A 22011-nucleotide genomic window follows, 5' to 3' on the forward strand; every position below is an offset into this window, starting at 1 on the left:
CATGTCTGAGCTGGGCAGCTTAACGACATAAAATCAACAGCCCCGCCGCAGTACAGATGGAGCACGCACAGAATCTATACGATAGTAATTGCACAAGCCGAGATTAAGGTGAAACTATAACGTGAAACTTCAGGGTGCGACCTCAGATAACAGCGCAGGAAACAAGTGAAAACAGGCATCCTGGAGACGTTTTTCAGGAGAGGTTCGGGGAATTTCTTCCCACAGTGCTCCAAGCAAGGAGGCGCCTGCTACAGAGATCTGGGGCACGGCATTGTGTTTCTTTTCTTATCTACTGGTTGAAGTAGGAGCTGGCCTTTCAGCCTCCGAAGATTTAAACAGACACAGGAATTCCTTTACCCTCCAGTCCATGTTAGCCTGCAAAGCATTCTTGATGCTTTGGGAGAAATCATCGAGAAAGGAATTAAGGAAACTGAAGATTCGGAGAGAAAGAACGTGGAGACAACTACTGTCCGGCTGGAGTTAAAAATATCAGCAACTATTCCCAGGGCCATTTTAAGAAGCACAATATCCAAGCACGTGGAAAACAGGCTTGTAGCTTTTCACAAACAACAAAAATGACCAGGGGCCTCTTACAGAAGCTAGAGTCACCACACTAGGCAGAAGCCAGGAGTCTTCTGTAGTTCCTTTTCAAGGTGAATAAGGGAATTCGCCAAGATGCAACATGCCCAGTGAGTGGTTTAGATGGTCAAACAAGGACGTGATGTCCTAACAGATACCAGGCCTTCTCCCTAAACACAGGGACCACACCTTATCAGGCAGTGCATGGGAAATTGAAGGAGTAGAGCTGTGGTATTTCAGTCTTGGCTTACATTCATTTATTACAATTTTGATTTAAGTTTTAGTTATTAGTAATAACTGAATAAAATACACCAGGAGTTAACAATATTCAATATGATTTGGTAAAGGGGTGCCACTCCCCATAAGAGTTAAGGAAGGAGAAACGGTTATAATTACTACAAGCTAAATTTTAGTAAGAAAAGGACGAATACACACCCTCTGATAGAGAACTGCAGAGCGCATGCAGGGCGGCATCTAATGGACGCATTGCATGTGGAGTTGGCCATGCACACAGTAATAAGGCCTGGAGGATGAGCAGCAAAGTGTATCCCTGACTGCAAAACAATAAAGACGGGACAGGCATGGTGGCCTGTGCCTCATGAGTTCAAAGACAGCCTGGTCTACATAATGAGTTCCAGACCAGCTAAGGTTACATAGTGAGATCCTGTCTCAACCCACCCAACCCACCCCCACCAAAACAAACAAATAAACAAACAAACAAACAAATAAAAAGGAAGACAAATCTAATCCTCCTGGGGATGAGGGAATTCAAAAGTAGGAGGGGTCGGGGTCATGTCACATACATGGAAGTTTGAAAGTGAGTAACAATATGCAAGAAGTGATGAATCTGTGGGTAGCATGATTTTTTTAAATATTTTTTAGACCTTTACTTTTATTTCATGTGTTTGGGTGTCTAGCCTGCATGTAAGTCTGTGCATCACATGCATGCAGTGCCTGCAGAGGCCAGAAGAGGGTGTTAGAGCCCTTGGGACTGGAGTTACAGACTTGTGAACCACCAAGGTGGTGCTGGGAATAGAACCCAGATCGTCTAGGAGAGAAGGGCAGACAGTGCTCTTTACTGCTGAGCCATCTTTCCAGCTACTACATGATTTTAATAGCAGATGGGATAAGATCGAGCTGGAAAGATTTATATCACAGACGGCCATGATGTAGAACAAAAACTGTGCTTTAATTATGGTACAGATACTAATGTTAATGTCTGGCAGTTGGCCTAAGCTGGAAAGCTAATTGACTTACAAATAGCAAAACCATATAATCACTGGCCAACTAATTAACTATGTCCTAGAGCAGTGCTTCTCGACCTTCCTAATGCTGCGACCCTTTAATACAGATTCCTCGTGTTATGGGGACCCCAACCATAAAACTATTTTTGTTGCTACTTCATAACTGTAAGTTTGGTATTGTTAGGAATCATAATGTAAATATGATTTTTGGATGGTCTTAGGTGACTCCTGTGGAAGGGTCATGACCCCCAGGTTGAGAACCACTGACCTATCAACTCCACAGTCCCGTGTTGGGCCAGCTAGCACTAAGATTCTTGTTCAGACATGGGGGTCAGAATTCATTGTTTTGTTCTGTCTGGTTCTCCACACCATTTTGTTTTGCTTTTACAACAATAAGTAAAGGGGCTGGAGAAATGCTCCGAGGTTAATGCACCAGCTGCTCTTGCAGAGGACCGGGGTTCAGCTCCCAGCACCCACATGGCAGCTCCTAACAGTCCTTAACTCAGTTCCAAGGAGTCCACCACCCTTTTCTGACCTCCAACGGTACAGGCACACATGCAATACACGTACATGCATGAAAGCAAAGCTCTCATACACATAAAATAAAAACAATAAATAAATCTTTCAAATAGTTGAAACTTAGCACACGTTTTTCTGTGTCCTTTGAGATGAGCACATGCCCCTCCTTCATTCTGGGACCGTGGTAGTTACATTTTCAAATGTTAAACATTTTTAACCCTCGGGTTGGATGCTAGCCCTTTTTAAACTGAAGGTTCTGAGCTGCACCTATCAGTTAGAGGTTTCTACACTGTGCTCCCGAGGAGTGATGATGCGTAACCCATCTCTCCCCCTTTCCCCTCAACACTGGGATCAACCCTTGTCTATGCGAGACCAGCACCCCCACCAAGCTACACCCGCAGGCTGCGGCCTCTTCTCTTGCAAAGGACCGCGTCAGACTTAACATGTGGAGCCTGCCTAGCCTCATAAAATGAACTGGGAACTGTAGCTCTCTCCTCTTTTCCCTTCCTCCCCTCTGCAGGCCCTCTCCCTCCCCTCTGGCCCCTCCCTTCCCCTCTCCCCTCTGACCCCTCCCTTCCCGCCTCTGCAGGTCCTCTCCTCTCTCCCCCTCCCCCTTCCCCCCCCCCCCCCCCCCCCCCCCCCGGCAAATACTAGTCCAGTTTCTGTACAGCTCTGTCCCCTCTGGACATTTCAGTTCTCCTGAACTCATACTGTAGGAGGCTTAGTGTCATCCTTCAGCGAGAGTCATGCCATTTTCAAATAGATACTATCTGTTAAGGCATATGGAACCATTATGCACAGACTACAGGGCCAGGCCAGCTGGATATGTGTCCCAGCTCCATCCCTCACTAGAATTTCAGGATTTGAAACAAACCACTAGGTTTCTGTGTCCTAACTTTTCCCATGAACGACCAGTTTACTGGAAGGGGGCCCGCAGCTGTAGTGATTGAAATGAATTAATAGATGTGAAGCACCCAGGCCAGCACCTCATATAGATGCGATTATCTGCACAGAAGAGTCAGTTCTGGGACGATAGTCTCAAAATCTTCTTTTCTTTTTAAATACAGGGTCTTACCACGTAGCACTTGCAATACAGACCAGGCTGGCCTCCAACTCCACCTGCTTCTGCCTCCTTAGTGCTGGGACTCGAGGCATGAGCCACCATACCTGGCCCTCAAACTCTTTTTCATAGCACTGAGGTGTTACAAGGTTTTCAAATGAAGAGGCCTGGCTTCTCTTGCAAAGGACCTGGGTTCAAGTACCAGCACCCATATGGCAGGCAGCTCACAACCGTTTTAACTGGAGTCCCATGGGATCCAACATCTTCTTTTGGCTTTCTTGGGTACTGCACCCACATAAAGTAAAAAGTAAAGGAAAAAAAGACAAATCTAAAAAATAAAATTAGAGATCCTAAGGAAGAGGAATGGGGGAATGAGCTAATAAGTTCCCCTGGGGAATGAAAATGTTCTGGAATTAGTGATGACGGGGTTGGGAACACACTGAGAGCGACTGATTCATATACTTACTGGGATGTTTTTTATGATATATGATTATTTTAATTTAAAAAAATTAATGTCTCTTCTATTTCAGAAATCTCAGTTTACTCAAAATGTCAAGGCTTACATGAATGCTCTGCCTTGAAAACCGGCCGACACTTACACAGCTTAATCAGTCCCCATCTCTGAAGCTTTTCTGGAACTTCCTATTTCAGTAAGTATTTTATTCATGCAACTTCTACCTGCTCTCGGGTGGAAACAGGGGCAGCAAGGTGTCTGGGTACTTGTACGCTCACTGGGTGGGAAAACATCAAAAAGTAAAGGCACTCGACTGGTAACCTGAGTTCAATCCCTGGAACCCACACAGTGGGAGAGAACTGACTCCTGCAAGTTTTCTTCTGACCTCTACACATGCGCTATAGCAAAACACACACACACACACACACACACACACACACACACACACACACACACACTCCCACTCACACGTAAATAAGTATTTTAAAAAGAACAAGTATGTGTGTGTGTGTGTGTTACTGAGTACTGATGTGCTGATGTGCCCAGAGCCTTATGTGCTGTGGAATAACCCCTCTGTACACTGTAAATATGTATTACTCTCATTGGTTAATAAAGAAGCTGGTTGGCCTCTAGTAAGGCAGGATAAAGTTAGGCAGGACAATCAAACTGAGGACACTGGGATGAAAAAGGAGGAGTCAGAGAAGACGCCAGGAGACACAGTGGGAACAGGACATGCTGAAGGACAGGTAAAGCCACGAGCCACGTGACAGAATGTAGATTAATCTAAATTGGTTAATTTAAGTTGTAAGAGCTAGTTAGTAATAAACCTTAGCTATTGGCCGAGCATTTAGAACTCATATTGAGCCTCTGGTCAGTTACCCGGGACCAGGCAGTTGGGACACTCTGCCTACACTTATGTATTCTATGCACATGCTCCACCCACAAAATAACGATCAACTTTAAAACGGTAAATCATATTTACTACTAGGTTGAATTAATAACTATATAAATAACAGGATCTGACCCTTAAGTGAGAGAGCATGAGTTTCAATTTCCTCCTCCTTCTTTTTCGTGTGTGTGTGTGTGTGTGTGTGTGTGTGTGTGTGTTAGACAAGTCTTTTGTATCCCAGGCTGGCTTTGAACTCACTAATAGAGCTACAGATGGCCTTGAACACCTGATCTACTTGCCTCTACCTCCTAAGTGCTGAAATTATTGGCATGTATCTGCCAATATCTGCCATGATTTGTCACAGCACCTGGTATATGTGGTGTGAGCCAAACCAGGGCTCCACTTGTGCCTGGCAGATTCTCAGCTAACTGAGCCCCAGCCCGAGCCCTAGCTTCAATTTCGGACTCCACCTGTCTAACTCTGTGACCTGGGGAAGGTCAACTGGAAATGCCCCCCGAATCTTAGTTTCTTCATGTATAAATTAATAGTCATCTACTTCAAGGATTAAACCTGAAATGCCGCTAAACATCTGGAACACCTCCTGACACAAGGCAGGCACTCAGAAAAGCTGACTGTGATGATGACGCCGTGGAGGGCGGGGAGGTGGACCATCGTCATCCCGAATGGCTGCAGCACAAACACAGCCCAGGCAGCATGTCTGGGCAGAGCTAACTTCTCCACACTGCAACTGTGTTCTGCAGAAGAGGTGGAATGTGACGCTGTGGTTACTGGTCGTGGGGAGAGAGCGGCGGACATCCCTTTCCACTCAGCTGTACATGAGCTGTGGACTCATAACACACCTACACGGGTTGGGCAGTCACAAAGGAGATCTCTACACGTGGGTACAAGAAAACCTTTGCCAAATGCCTTCTGGGGAGAAAAGGAGGATAGGAAATTAATTTATTTGCTTTTATTAAAAAAATAAAATATTGGCTCTGCCATTAAATGACTAAACATAGCCGTCTGGCTCTACCTGTCTTTTCTGAGGACCTACTACAATGGACTCCTGCAAGCTGCCCGCAGATCTCATCTCCCTCTGTCTTATTTCCCACTCTGTGGCTAGGAGAAAGCAACCCTGCACTTCTCCGTGCCTGGACCTCTTCCACCACCTGCAGTAAAACTCCTCCGCAGGGCAGACACACCTGCTACAATCTCATCCCCACCACAGGCTTAGCTGCATTTCCTGCCCCGGTCCTTCTAACCATGCACCCCACTGTCTCGCCAAATCAAACACCACGCCAGCAGTTCTCTGCAAGGCACAGGTACCTGTGCACGCTTGTCCTCTGCCCAAGTGGAGACACCACAGACAGATAACCGAAACACAGCAAAGCGGCCGTCTTCACTGCAGACCACAGTGTAAGGCAGCATCACGGATCGCATCACCAGCCTGCAATCGCAGGCGGCTTTCACCTCCGGTACCTTTTGTATACACTGTTGCTTCCCTTGCTTAGGCATGGATAATGAGTATTTGTTAATTTTTGGATTTTGATTTGAGATTTTTTTTTTTTTTTTTTTAGAAAGGGTTTCACAGTGTACCCCATGCTAGCCAGGAACGCACTGTGTAGCCCATACTGGCCTCAAACTTGTGGCAATCCTCCTGCATCAGTCTCCCAAGTCTTATGATTGCAAGCATGTGCCACCATGCCTCCCTGAAGTGCCACAAGAGGAAACAACAGTAGGGCAGCAGGCCATCCCTGGTTAACACCTGACTTGCAAATGTTAATTTTAATTTAAGCATTTCAAGTCATAATAAGAGACAACTGACCCGGCTTGAATTTCCTCTATGGAATATAGGAGTAAACTTTGAGCATATTGGTCAAATTCACTTATAAGCTTTTCAGTGATTTACTGTTAATTAATGCTTTAATCAAAGCAAACCTATTACTAACATAACCAGCCTCCTTGGAGCTATAATCAGTTTACTGAAAGTCTTTCTCTCTGTCTTGGTTTATTAATTATTTGGCTTTAAAACTAGATGAAAATACTGACCCTGAGATATTTTCTTCTTAGAACCTTTGAATCAGTGACAAATCAAACATAGCAAACTTCAACAGCATTCATCTGTGTTACTTAACACTGGTTTGCTCTCCTACAGAACCATCAGGTCATGGACAAATGCAACAAACCCCCCAAAAAGAAAGAAAATGAACCTGGATTTCTTCATGTCCACAGTGATCCAGACACTGGATTACTCAACCTAGACACTGGCAGGAAGAACCTGGGGCACTGACAGCTGTGGGTTCAGAATCTTCTGTCCTAGCGCCATGAACCCCCGACACCCCCGACACCCCCACTCCCAATCACCCCCACTCCACCCCCGCCACCAGCTCCAGGACCACTGCAGGCACCTGCAGAGTCTGGTTCCAAAGCAAACTCAGTCTCCCCGACCTGGCCCCTCTAGGGGTCCTCAATGTTTCCAATAAGAGATATCAACACCGTTAGAGGACAACATCCCAAAGAGGTTCTGCCACTGAGCTCTGGGAATCCTTAAAGCAACACACAGTCCCTAAAGAAGCAAGCGAGAGCCCCCCCCCCTATCTCTCCACCCACCCCCAGGGCTAGGTAACATGGAAACTGCCTTGCCCGACAGTCACAACGTGTTTAAATGGAAATGGTTGGCTGTAGATGACGTCACTCCCTGACACCCTGGAACACTCTAGAAGACTCCTCAGAAATGACCTCAGGGTGAAAGCAAACTATATGGGCCAGTGATTTCTATTTATAGTGACTGAGCAATTTGGAACCTTCTGCAATGGTCATCAGACGAAAGGGATGAGTTGTAAGCTAACACACTATAAAAACAAGAGTGAAATTGTGCCAACCAAGCTCTTTAAAAAAAATCCATACTGTAGAAAATCTTAGGACAAATGATCAGTTTCTTCAACAAATAGATTATAAGCAAAATATTTACATTTAAACTTAGAATAAATAAATTAAAGACTGTTTAAGAAATGGATGAACTGAAAAAATTTTTGGATTTTTTTTTAAATGAATTATTTAAAAAAGTAATGGGGCTAGGGAAATGGCTCAGTTAGGCTGCACAAGACTGATAATGCCCAGAACCCACACAAAAGCTGGACTTAGCAATATCCACAGCTGCATCCCAGCATGTCCCATCAGGAGGTAGCAGCAGCACACACAGCTGCATCCCAGCATGTCCCATCAGGAGGTAGCAGCAGCACACACAGCTGCATCCCAGCATGTCCCATCAGGATATAAGCCTCTGTGTGGTAATTTGGGAAGCAGCTGCTGGGCATTTGGGAGTTGCTGGTGGGACAGAAATCTCTACTTGCAAAAAAAAAAAAAAAAAAAAAATGGTGTGCCTGTAATCCTAGCACCTGGGAAGCTGAGACAGGACCACCATGAGTTTGAGGCTAGCCCTTGTTGGCCTTGGTGTAATCCTAGCATTTGGGAAGCTGAGACAGGACCACCATGAGTTTGAGGCTAGCCCTTGTTGGCCTTGGTAAACTACAGCAAACAGCAGGGTCTCTGCAGATAAACTAATCTAAGCCTTGTGGGCAGAGTTCTGTTATTGTCAGCAATAGAACTTTACAGAAGGTTCCTTACCAATATACACCGAGCTTCTCTACAGGAAACAGAGGCCTAAAGCACTCTCTTCCACATCATCATTCTGAAGATTAAATGAGCTGGGCATTTATGGAACTGGCTAACAAGCCCACTGATGGCACATTAAATTATATTATCATGTCATATTATATTGGAGATAAGGTCTCCCCACATAAACCAGGCTAGCCTTGAACTTGCAATCCTCCTTACCAGTGTATGCCACCATCAGTTCTAGCTTCCTTTCATTTGAATTTGGACAGCTAATGAAACTCAGTAAACGGGACAGGTGACATACTAATAACTAGAATAAGACACTGCTACATTTACTGTTGCTTGGGAGAAAGTGAAGCCACAGAAAGAAATGAGTGTACCGGAGCAGATTTGGACGAGACCAGGGCAGCAGCGCTTGGGACCTGACCGAGACTGTAGCCGGAGTGCTGAGCACTGACTGGGTAGGGGTCATACCCGCCCTGGCCTCGGGACAGCAGACAGAGTCCTTGCAGAAGCTGTCTGCTAATATCCCACACGGTGCTGTGAATGTGAGTTCTGGCCTATGAGGCATAACAGCCCAGAGTGAGATCCAGAACAATACTTATTGTTAGAAACAACAGAAAAGGCAAAAAAAAAAAAAAAAAAAAAAAAAAAAAGTGTCTACTTTACTAGGGACGGGAGGAGAGAACAAACTAGAAAGGGAGGTCATGGGGTGTGAGGCTGGGGAGTGAAGGACAGCTCGGCACATCCATTGCAACTTTTTCTGCTGACAGGGCAGGCTCATTTTTGCTAAAAGAATCAAGTCAGGAGAACAATGCCCAGTGTGCACGCGGCCCAGGACCCATGGCTGGAACGTCAGCACCAGCCATTCTCTCCTGGTCCCTCTCCCATCATGGCTGTCAGCATCACAAATCCTTACTCTGCTTTCAGGAAAAGGCAGCAGGCCCTCCCCGCCCCCAGGGGAGGCTGGCACAATGGCAGTGCCTCTCTGGGTGGATGGTATGCTTGGCTCTGCTCACACTGTCAAGGAGCCATGGGATTCCACCACCTCACCCCACCCTCACCTTAGAAGGAGGCTGAGAACTGTCTTTTTTCATCCCCTACCACTGTGTGTTTCCTGTGTCTAGGTCACAAGATAGATGCATTTGTAGGGGCAAAGTGATGGAGGTAACTTGGCAGAAAAAAAAATCTTGTTCTCTCTCTCTCTCTCTCTCTCTCTCTCTCTCTCTCTCTCTCTCTCTCTCTCTCTCTCTCTCTCTCTTGCTCTCTAGCTCTCGGGAGGAGATCAGCTGCATTCTAGAAAGAAGCAAGAGTTAATGCAAACTGGAAGCAAACATTCCCGCAAATCAGGATCAAGGGATGGGCACGAGGAGGAAGTACATTTGTGTGGAATTGAACTTGCTGATGACAGGAATGTTAACTTAGGAATTTGCTCACTTCCTGCTATAGTCATGTGTCTGTATAGGACAGACCACAAGACAAACAGAGATTAGGGGACAAAATGAGGGTATGGGGGGGTCTATTTTAGAGTCAAAAGAAAACAAAAAGCCAGGTGCCGTGATACTGCATACCTGTAATTCCAGCACTTGAGAGGCTGAGGCAGGAGGGTCCTTGCTAGTTCCAGGCCAGTCTGGTCTATACAGCAAGTCCAGGCCAGAGGCCAAGAGTACACACTGAGATCTTGTCTTAAGGGAAAACACCACCAACAACAAAAAAGACTTTATTCCATTTATTTTGTGAAAGGGGAAAGTGTGATCTTAAGAGAGGAAGAACCAGGGTCTGAACAGACGCTAAAGGGTCAAATCATCAAACAGTACCTCCTGCTCCCGGGTTTGGGCCCCTCTCTGTTGGGATCTAGACCACGGATGCTCCGTGTTCAACTATGACGCTGAGCGTGGAGCACAGTGCATGGTGGGTGGCTCCTTTGGGCTCAGGCAGGTCCACGGGACCAGTAGATTTCTCCCCACACCTAACGCTATCAGAGGCTGTTACCCTCCTTGATCCTTCCCAGAGGACCAAGATGAGATCAAGGTGAGCTCAGCTTAACCCTGGAAAGGAGGAAGGCTCTGAAACCCTGGTTTTACATGCATCCCTTTCTCCACAATAAGATGGGAGAGAAATAACCCGTCAACAGGTTGGCACCAAAGTCAGGATTATAGGTGTGCTTTTCTATATTTTACAGACTTTCTGTATTGAATACAGACAGGTTTTTTTTTTTGTTGTTGTTGTTGTTTTTGTAATGGGGGAGGGGAATACCGATCTAAAGTGTGAGAGAGAAACAATGGTAACTAATTGCCCAGCAATTCACCAACCAGCATAACTGTCCCTGGAGAGCCACCTACATCTCTACCTGCTAAATAACCGCAGTTTTTCTTAAAATATCCTCAAGATTTACGCCTGGAGTAGAAACTGACCCAGAGTTAGGAAACTTGCTTTTCATGTCTTTGTTGATGATCACACTGACGGCTACAGTTTTAATGCTGAATGTGACTCTTTCTCCTTCACTCGGCTATTTAAACTTTGACTCTCAACAGCAGAAGGAAGAATGTGCCCTCCTTGTGAAACAAGCTTATGTTAGACTCCTGAGATCTCACCACACATTAATGGATGCCGAGTGCAGACATATGAAGGCCTCTAATTGATGTTCTGTCATAACAACTCGCCGTAAGGCTTAGGATTTGGGCTTGCAGCCGGAGTGAAGCCATCTTATTTCCTGAGGAAAAATCCGGCAAAGTTTTCCATAAGGTTATCCAGCCATCCATGATAGAAAAGCTCAATAAATTACAGGCAGGAGGAAACACCTGCCCCTGATAAAGGTGCACAGACAAACCCACAGGCCTCTGTCCCAGCACTGGGAGGCAGGGGCAGGTGGATCTCTGTGAGTTTGAGGCCAGCCTGGTCCACACAGAGTTCCAGACCAGCCAAGGCTACATAGTGAGACCCCATCTAAAACAAAACCAAATCTACAAAATATTAAACAAACGAACAAATACTGCTCAAAATGGGGAAAATCTGGACTCATTCTTTTCAGCTTGTCAAGGATGCATCTGGCGGGACATTTTGACGCAGTCCTGGAGGCCCTGGCCAAGGCTACAAGAAAAGAACAAGAAATAAGGTACAAGGATGGGAAAGAAGCCGCGAACCCACCACTGTTTTAAGGATGTGATTAACTCCTTGGGGGGAAAGCGAGAAGAAAAACTAAACGACACAGTGAAGCAAGGCTGTTACACACGGGTCTGTCTAGAACAACCAGGAACCTTGAGAGCCTAGAGAAGCAGATTCCACGACATCAGCCTACTTCTGCTAAGAGCCAGCGTTGATTATTACTATTATTACTACTAATAGTTCTGGAATGTTGTTGATAGACCTGGTCAAGCTGCCACTGCACTTTTGCTGAGGGGTTCCCTGCAGAGGCTTCATGGCATTTGAAGGCACATCGTTCATTGATCAGGACTGCACCAGGCCTGATTATGACTGTATTCACAGCATTAATACACAGTTTGCACCAATTCAAATACATTTCAACCCTAGTTTGGATGAAATCCTTTCAATTTCTTTTCACAAAAGATTGATAATGCATAGTGTATGGGACACTAAAAAGATTTTCAAGAAAGTACAGAATTGTCTACAGCAGCATCATTCTAAATGTGCCTCAACTTCTCTGATTGGGGAAGCTAAGCAGGGTTGGGATTGGTTAGTACTTGGATGGGTGCTGTTGGTTTAAAAAAAGAAAGAACTGAGAAATACCAATTTCCTAATTTGTATATTTTGTAGTACCACAAAGTAGGCCAAGGTTCAGTATTAAGAAAAAATAGATATTGCTCCTAATAAAAATGTTCACAAGTTTTCCTACAGAAATACATTCATAAGGCTTAGCACTCAGTTTCAGAACAAGAGAGAGCCAGAATTTAATATCTGGCTCAGAAGATGAGAGAAAAAGCCAGGCTAAGCATCTTAAAGTACCGACGACTGTCTAGAAAACAATGAGAAGAAATATGATTCGCCATAGATCAAAACATGACGTGTCAAGAACCCCCTTCTAGGGTTTCCTGAAGGAATTTAAGGTCTATAATAAAAGGGGCTGAGGACAGCTCAGTGGTAGAGTACTCACCAAGCATGTGCAAGGCCTTGAGTTTGACCTGGGGCTTGGGGGATAAAGGACTTAAAAAATGAAGTGACGAGTGCCTAGAGGTAAAAATTGATGGAGACTGCGCCCGTCTCAAAAGGATCAGGGAAACACAAGACACGCACAGAGGACGTAACAGAGCACCAATGGTCAGATGCTAACATCTGGTTATTCCAGGGAGAAAGCATACAGGAGCTCTTTGTACTATTCTTAGAACTCTTCTGTTAGTTTTAAATTATTTCCAAGCTCTAATAAACTGCTAGAAAATAAGGTGAGTAAGTGGAAAGACATGTTACTGGCTTTCAGGTAGAACATGTTACCATTAAAAAGATGTCAAGTCTACTCAAAATAATTTACAAATTTAATATAATCCTAATAAAAATCTCTCAAAATATAATTTCTGAGTAACTTAATGAATTTACTCCAAATTTTATAAGGAAAGTAACCTTTGGTCCAGGAACAGTTACATAAACTTTAAAATGGATGAGTCGCTGTGCTGGTCATCACAAGATGACTACGACGTCGCTTTAATAAAAAAGTAGAGCAACAAAACCTGGAGCAAGAGCTACAAACTAGTGGACAAAACACACGTGGAACTATAGATCAGTGGACAAAACACACGTGGAACTACAGACCCGTGGACAAAACACACGTGGAACTACAGAGCAGTGGACAAAACACACGTGGAACTACAGAGCAGTGGGATAGGCATGGAGTTATAGAACAGTGTGCCATGGAAACCACAGAGAAAGGGAGAGTGCCAAGGCTCAATTAAGAAAAGTATTCGGCCGGGCAGTGGTGGCGCACGCCTTTAATCCCAGCACTCGGGAGGCAGGGCCAGGTGGATCTCTGTGAGTTCGAGGCCAGCCTGGACTACCAAGTGAGTTCCAGGAAAAGGCGCAAAGCTACATAGAGAAACCCTGTCTCAAAAAAAAAAAAAAAAAAAAAAAAAAAAAAAAAAAGAAAAGAAAAGTATGGAATTTTGTTCTGCTGCTCCCCCCCTCCCCCTCCCTCCCTCTCTCCCTCTCTCCCTTTCCCCTTCCCTGTCTGGCCCTGTGAGATGTTATTAGAAATCTTGGCTCATCGAATAGAGGAAAACAGGACAGGGCTGGATGCAATGTCTATAAGAATTAAAGTCACAGAAGTAACCCAGAGATGGAGGTTTTAAATATTTAATCCCCCCCCACCCGTGTGTGTGTGTGTGTGTGTGTGTGTGTGTGTGTGTGTGTGGTTTGTGCATGTCAGGGCACTGCCTGCGGAGGTCAGAAAAGGCATCAGATCCTCTGGTGCTTAGGGCCTGACATGCTTGGGTCCCCTGGGAGAACAGCAAGTGCTCTTAACGGCTGAGCCATCTCTCCAGGCCAGGATCGAGTTTTTTCAAACAAAATTTGAGATGCATAAACCTAGGTTAAATAACTTATTTGACAGCATAAAATTAAGGATTTATCTTGACCAAAGAAAAACAAACGAAAATAGAATAGACCAGACGAGAAGATAGCCTCAAAGTATGGACATGCCAAGGAGAATCTCCACTACGATCACTTCTGTACATCAGTGACACCACAGACAACACCGACAGAATGACACAGAAAGAGCTCGCATTTGCAGGAAGCTGTGTGTCTAAGAGATGCTCAAAATGACTAGTAATACGAAGATGCAAACTAAGATAACAAGCAGTCACTTCACAAACAGGATGAGCAAAAGGCACACAGGCCGAATGCTGGCGGAACAAGAGGAGGAGATACTTCCGGCAGGACAGAGATGGGGACACTATGAGTCTGGGGCCTTTTTAGCTTTGGAGCCTGTCCTGGATCTCACTCTGTAGACCGGGCTGGCCTTGAACTCACAGAGATCCGCCTGCCTCTGCCTCCCGAGTGCTGGGACTAAAGGCGTGTGCCACCACCACCCGGTGAGTCTGGGGTCTTTAATGACATCTCAATCCATGAAAGCTCATACACAAGAGTGTCCTTCTAAGTCCGCATCCCACAGAAAGGTGACGTGGCTTCATACGCAGACATGTAGAAGGTGATCACTGCTGTAATTTTTGAGACAAGGTTTAACTACATAGCTCTGGCCAGCCTGAAACTCTCTACATAGACCAGGCTGGCCTTGAACTCATAGATCTACCTCTCTCTGCCACCCCATCACTGGGATTAAAGGCAGGTGTGTGCCACCATGCCCAGCTCTGCTTTTCATTCTTGTGGTCTGACTGAAAAGACCTGACCCAGTCTCTCTGGATTTGGGGTGATTCAGCTCCCTGTGGGTGTGTGGGTTGAGAACCTCCTCCTGAACGCTCTTCTTGCCTCCCTGAAGAAGTATCCCACATGACCCGAAATCTTAAAATTCTTGAGCTAGAGGGGACCCAATTATTCTGCAGAAGAGGAAATGAAAGCCCAGACAAGATTTCTGATTTAGGGCCACACAACTAATATAAAAAGGAAGGCCTCCAATTCCGCCCTTGTCTCCCACATTCCTCCCCCCACCCCCCAACACACCCCTGCCCAGCATCTACTCTCATCCTGTAGGTGGTTGTTTGAGGCAGCAGGTAACTGTTACACCTGCCTATGACCTTGAGGTACATGCCCCTGGGGCGTGGCTGCTGGGGGACCCTTAAGGCCTGGGATGCCCGTACAGGTTCTCTTCTTCGATACCTTGTGGATTTGGAGGCTGGGTCAGACCAGGGCGGAGATTGCCAGAGAACAGCACTGGACCACACCTCACCCTTCCAAGATCCTGGGACAAATTCCTTCATTCTGTCTTATGAGTTAACCCCCAAATAAATTCCTTTGCTCATTAAATAGACTCCATGGATTAATCCCATTATCAATCTTTTTCCAACAACAAGAGGAAACCCCTGTAAAGGTTTCCCCCATACTCAAAGAGTCGATGCTGGATTTTTACAATGGTCTATACTGAGACTCCCTTTCTCACTCCACCCCCTCTTCATCTGCCATCTCCCCACATCCGCCCTGCCTGGCCTCTGTGACCCTGCCAGCCTCCCACCTACCCAGCAGTCTCCTGCTCCAGGGTTAGGCTGGGACTTGCTCCACCTCTGCCTCCCACTCTCTCAGTCAAGTCAGAGATCAGGAGACCTCTCAGTAGAGGCCTTCTCCCATCATTCTGTAGGAAAAGTACCCCCCCCACACACACACACCCTTTCCTATCTACACTGCTTAGAATTTTCCGTGTATCCTGAGGACCGGATCCGCTGTGCTTGCTTACACCCCTGTCCCTCAGGGTCCCACTGAAGTACGTATTTCACCAGGCCTTTGCCCAGTGTGCTCACGCTTCTCCCTGATTCCTATGGTAATGCCTGGCTCACAAAGTGCTCAAAAAATATTTGCTGAACGAATGAATGAACGAATGAATGAATGAATGAATGAGCCACTCAGATTCAGAACACAACCCTCAGACTCCAACTCTTCGCACAACACCTTATTGTACTGTCAGTTCCCAGCCCCCACGTATCTTCACAGCGGAAAAGGCTTGTAAATCCAGAGATGAAATAACGCATTTTAGCTACTCTGCCTACTTGTTTCCTTGGGGCTGCTTTTTTTTTTTTTTTTTTTTTTTTTTGAGGACAAGGTCTCACTGTGCAGCCTTGGCTGGCCTGAAACTCACTATGTAGAGGGTAGCCTTGAACTCACAGACACCCACTTGAAGATTAAAGTCATGAGCCACCACCACACACCACATCAGGCAGCATGGTTTTCTTTTTAACACCAAGGATTAACCACCTAAAGAAAAGTTAGCACTCGGTGTACACAACTGCTCTTTCGTGGGGGTTGGCGGGGGGTGGGAGGTGGGGGTGTAGGGGGGGAGAGAGGGGGTGTAGGGGGCGTGTGCTGGCTATGGCCGGGACTTTTCATCTCCCTGCTCTTCAGGCGAGAGGCTACTTCATAATGAACTCCCAACATCAAGACCCACTTAGCCGGTCTTGAAATTATTTTATTCAGATGCTTTCATAGCTGGGTCTAATAAGAAACTATTCCATATTCACTGGTGTGGAACTTTTGAGAACTATTCTGAATGAATTTTAAGAACACTTTAACAACAACAAAAAGTGCTTGAGAATTTCACAGATGACTCTGTGATGGTGACAAGCTACAGGTGAGACGTCCCCTGACTTGTATTCGGTCCCAAAGGACAGAATAATAAACCTGGGAAAGTAGGCCAAGCTTTGCATCTGCCAACAGGGAGCAGGCCTCCACTTGTACTCACTGAATCATTTTTTAAAATCCACCCCCAAATTTAAGACTAAGAGATCTGCCTCTTAAAATATTACTTTGCATTTATTTTAGTCCAGTCCAGATCAAAGTGACCCAGAGGGACGGGAACGGTGATGAATTTGAAGCACTGGAACGCACCATGCAGAAAGGGTTTCCTTCTAAGGCAGAGGAAGCGCTCTGCTCTGGAGACATCCCGTATAATAATCTGCACACGTGGAGAGTAAACACCGGAACGTTCTCTGCTCGGCCCTCTGGCAGGAGCGGAGCTGTCTACGCTAACGACGAACAGCTCCTTTTTTAGATCTTAAATGGTATCTTGGGATCCAGGACTTCTCCTGTCCTGAAGGAGAGGACGTAAGCTCAACAGGCACTCTGGGAGAGGCCCTGCCCCATGGGTGAAGAGGATGTGACGAGGGTCTCTGCGGGCAAAGGGGTGCTCGGGAGAACAGGGCCAGAAACGAGGAGGTGAGTGGGAAGAAAGGTTGGGAGGCCCGACTTTGAGGGTTAAAAGACAAATAACTCATACGTATTCGGACAGCATCTATAAAGATTACTGTCAGCCAAAAACATACACAGTGTGAATGTGGCACAGAAGTTATCAGTTTGAGTCAGAATGTTCTTGGCTTGTTGGAAAACTCACCTGTGACATGTCCCCCATTCCCACGCCAGACTTAGAAGTTCTGCACCACACACCAAGCACTCGGTTCTAGACACTAACGCAGAAGTGTGAGTAATGTGAGAAAAAAAAAAAAAAACAGGTTTCACTTATTTTAGCTCAATACTCAAAATGTGAGTGGAGAGGTGGGAATAATAATAGAATTGAAGATCTGCTGTACAATATGTAGAATTAATTTTCCCCTCTCAAAGCTGTATTTGTTGTCACCAGGAATGGGTGTTTCAAGTCAATGCACAAATTAAGGGCTTTAGCCATGGAAGAGCGAGCACCTGAGAGATCACGTCACTCAGGAGTTGAGAGGAAGGAGTCCTGACCGATACACTAACGTGCACATTATAGCGTGACTCTGCTTTTGCTTCCACCGTTTTATAAACGCAGCACTAACTGAGAAACTAGGTCTGGGTGTTGCAAACTGGGATTAAGCAGCTCTACCAGCATCGTGTAGCTCGACTAAGGTAAGTGGAGTCTAAACTATGCTCCAACCCGAGTACCAGTGTCATACTAGCTCGTCACATACCACACCATTACTAATTGGGAAGTTTCACGAGGCGCTCCGATGACTGTAAAAGAATTACTGTAAGCCAGACCTAAAGGCAAGTTAGAGACTACGAGAATGAAGAAACATTTACCATCCATTACTCTACCTACGACGGTGCTTTTCGAGTTGGTTTTTATATTCAGTGTTCCAAACGCTCTTCGCGGTTCTTAACACACATCAGATGCCGGCCTGTGTGGTCATCCCAATAGCCCTTTTTTCCAGTGACAGATAGCACACCCTCCTTTGACACAGGGATGCCTTAGTGCAGGCGTCCTGGGTACCGAAACACCCCACTCAACCAAAGCTGCCTCTCCAGCTACACCGTCCCATAGGCTTGCTCGGGAAACCATGCCCGCCTTGCTGTCACGGAATCCCGGCCTCGCATGCCCACCGGGAACAGCAGCGACAAGGGACAGGACTGGGGCTGAGTGCTTCGGCTCGAGCCTAGAGGCAGGGCGGCGCAGTGACAGCGTCTCGGCCGGACACCTCGTCCCCGCGTCCGCGCCCGGGGACGGCCTCCAGGGCTGCGGGAGCCCCCGGCACCCCGCGGCCGTGCGTGAGGACAGCGAGGGCCCGTGGCGCCCCAGCCTCGCGCCCCGCTGAGCGCAACGCGACCCGGAGCCGCGCAGCAAGCCCGGCAAGGGACCGTCCCCGCCACCCCGCCACCCCGCCACCCCGCCAGCGCGCGGCCCAGCACCGACCTGCTCTCGACGCCCGGCGTTCCCTCCGCGCACGGCCGCTGGTGGCCCGGGCCGGCCGCGGTCACCTCCCCTCGGCGGCGGCGGCGGCGGCGGCGGGCGGGACGATCCGGGTGACTCCGCGCCGCCCCGCCTCCCTCCGCGCCGCTTCCGCCCCGCGGCTCCGGGCTCCGCTTCCCGCGCTCGCGCCCCCTGGCGGCCGCCCCGCCCGCCGCCCCGCCACGTCAGGGCTCCCCGCTCTCCCAGGGCCTCTCCGGGAAACTGAGGCACCGGCCGTGCGTTGCTCGGGCTAGGATCCACCCGTACCCCACCCCCGCCCCGCGCACCCGCGTCAGCGCCAACCTAGAAAACTCAAATTCTCCGCTGCGCGATGAATTTACTCCTCGGTGGAGGCTGGCCTCGAACCTTTGATCATCCTCCACTCCCCAAGTGCGGGATTGCGGGCCATGCGCCACCAGGTCTCTCCCCTCTCCCCATCTTTTTTTTCCCCCTCCTCCAGAGAAAAGTCTCGCAGAACAATTTTGAGAATTTAAAAGCAAGGAATCACAGAATACAGGAAGCAGACACCTCAGTTTTTCAGAGACCCCGCAGGATTTCTGCTTCTTAAAGATCGCAAGTGCTTGGAGGTGCTGCTGAGATTGCAGGGCTTCACCATCAAGGGAGCTGCCTAGCAGATTTGAGGAATGCAGGCATCTTCTATCACTACGCACACATAGCAAAGATAAGCCTTTATTTCAAAATTGTCATTAGCTATATTGTTCCTCGACTCCTCTACTCTTATAAGATCATAGTAAACTAGACATAGCTTGAAGTGTATGTATCCTTTGGGTCATTTTTTAAGAGTGCATGTCATCGGCAGTAGGTACATTCACGTTGCTATGCAACCATCATCCTGTCCATCACCAGGACCTTTTAATCTTCCCAAACTGAAGCTGCTCTCATCATGGAGGGACTCCCCACTCCCTAGCCCCGACAGCCCCTCTTCTCCTGTGTCCTTAAGAATTCCTCCACTCTGGACGCGTTCATAAGCGGAATCCAACATACTTGTCCATTTGGTGTCTGGCTTATTTCAGATAGAGTAGCACCCTAAATTTCATCTGTGTTGTACTACGTGTCAGAATGTCCTTCCTTTCTGCTGCTGAATGTATCCCGTCGTCTATACAGACTACATTCTATTGATGCGTTTGTCCTTCAGTGGGCAATTCAGCGGAGTTTCCCTTCTGGCTATTGTGAATGACCAAAAGTGCACACATATCTACTGGAGTCATTTCGTCCAGTTCTTTGGGGCATGTATCTAGAAGTGAGACTGCTGGGTCACCTATATTATTCTCCTCCTTTGCCGTTTGAATACTGAGGGAAGAAGTTTTTGTAGTAAAACATAAATATTCCAGATTTTTGTCTTTAAAAAAATGTAGCGAATGCTTTAGTCGCCTGTGGAACAAGGGGCTCCCCTCCCCTTTTCAAGTAACAGAACATCTATTACCTAGAGAGATAGTAACAGTTATTCTTTTTCTTTTTTGGGGGGGGAACAGGGTCTCTCTCTCTCTCTCTATTTTGTGTCTCTGGCTGTCTTAGAACTTACTATGTAGCCCAGGCTGGCTTCAGACTCCCAGAGATCCACCTGCCTCTGCCTCTGCCCAGTGCTGGGGTTAAAGGTACACCACCGTGCCTGGCTGATAATAGTTGCTATCATTAACTAACCACAGTTTTGTTTCCTGTGTATATAGTTTTCTAATGTGGTTTAGAGCCAAGTATTCCTTATGAAAACCAGATGAACTAAAAGCAAAGACTTCATTTTAAAATAAAAAACACTGGGATGTCTTAACTCAGCTCTATCTAGACTTTTCTCTTTTTTAACATTTGTTTATTTATTTACTGGGGTAGGGGACACTTGAGGCAGGGGTCTCATGAGGAGGTCAGAGGACAACTTCTGGGAGTCAACCTCTTCTGCCATGTGGCTATCGGGTTGGACAGCAAGTGTCTTTTCCTCTGAGCTATCTCTCCAGTCCCTAATCTAAACATTTTCCTTTCACCTAAGAGTCCGTACCTGAATAGCCAGGCTGTTGACTCTCAGAGACTGGTTCTTTGGTTTGTGCACTAAAGTTGAGACTAATTGCCTGAGAGCGTCACCAAGATCATAACACTTCTGAGGCAGGCAAGTGTAGGAACGGTTTACTGCCCTGAGATTCCCATTTAGTTTGGGGCTCCATATCACCTCTTGTAATAATACACACCCGCTTCCATCTCTCAAGGATAGTGTACATTTCCAGACCTGGAACCGGTAACAATCAAATAGTTTCTGTTCAAGTATATTCCCAATATAGCCACATATAAAGAAGAAAAAAGTGGGGGAGCTGATCTGGCCTGAACTGATTTTGTATGAATTACCAGTAAGGCAAAGCGATGCCCTCCCTTTTAGAGAGAATCTCCTATTTACTAACTTGTGTCTATGCATAATTGGGTGTGTGTATGATTAAAATCAGATGAGTCCAGGAACAGAGAGGCAGGCACAGTAAGAAAAAATGAGTGTATGACCTAATCTATCAGTCAAAATAGAGAACCACCCAAAATAACCCTCCGGTGACCAGCCCCTCCTTCCTTTAGGCCATGTGGAGAGCTCAGCTGCTGCCTGGGGCCCTTGAGTACTGTCTGTCCTGGGACCACTGAGAATCTTGGCAGTGTATCCTCTCTAGTCTCTACTCTGAATAAAGTTATCTTGCTTCTTTTGCAAGTCTGTGAGCCCTTGTTTTCAGTCCTTTGGATAAGAGCCTGAGAACGCGGCACGGTTCTCAGAAATACCCAGTGCACGGTAAGTGTGCCTCTCATCAAGGGACACACACTGTACTCTTGACACAGAACGGAGCTGTGCTGACATTTGGGATTCAGCCTGCCCAAGAGACAACATGCTGTCTGCCATCGTGGAAGTCATACTCCACAATGATGTGACAGGAAATAAGTTATTTTCTAGATCAGCATGGAGTGGAAAAAAACAAGCCAGGGGACACAGATTAATGGTGAAGAATTAACCCCTGATGCCCTGGGCACCCGTGACATGGAAGAATTAACTTCTCTCAGCTACAACGGGGCTGATAAGAGTTGCTACAACAGGCCTTGAAGCAATGAAAAAGCAGTTACTCAACAGGTTTCTTTTTCCTATTTGGTGGCTCAGAGGAGGAATCTAGCTAAAACAAAGGGAGAGGGTTCTTTGACTCTAAGGTGGTGGGGAAGTAAGTCTCTCTTCGAATGTGATACTCTCTGAGACCAAAATGAGGAGGAAGACTCAGCCTTGCAAAGAGCTAAGGCAGTGCCTTTCAGGTAGAAGAAACTGCAGAGCTCTGAAGCCAAGAGCAACTTGGCACATTTCAGAGCCACAAGAGGATC

General features: G+C 46.7%; 1 protein-coding gene across 1 annotated transcript in view; it reads right to left on the reverse strand.

Moving 5' to 3' along the window:
• Positions 1 to 18755, reverse strand: part of Dnmbp (dynamin binding protein) — a 105016-nt gene extending 86261 nt beyond the window's left edge. The window contains exon 1 of the mRNA XM_076563141.1: positions 18634 to 18755. The gene's annotated coding sequence lies outside the window, so the exon portion shown is untranslated. The remainder of the gene's footprint in view (positions 1 to 18633) is intronic.
• Positions 18756 to 22011: the final 3256 nt, after the last annotated feature.

The sequence above is a fragment of the Peromyscus maniculatus genome, chromosome 1, assembly GCF_049852395.1.
Source record: "Peromyscus maniculatus bairdii isolate BWxNUB_F1_BW_parent chromosome 1, HU_Pman_BW_mat_3.1, whole genome shotgun sequence".
Lineage (NCBI taxonomy): Eukaryota > Metazoa > Chordata > Mammalia > Rodentia > Cricetidae > Peromyscus > Peromyscus maniculatus.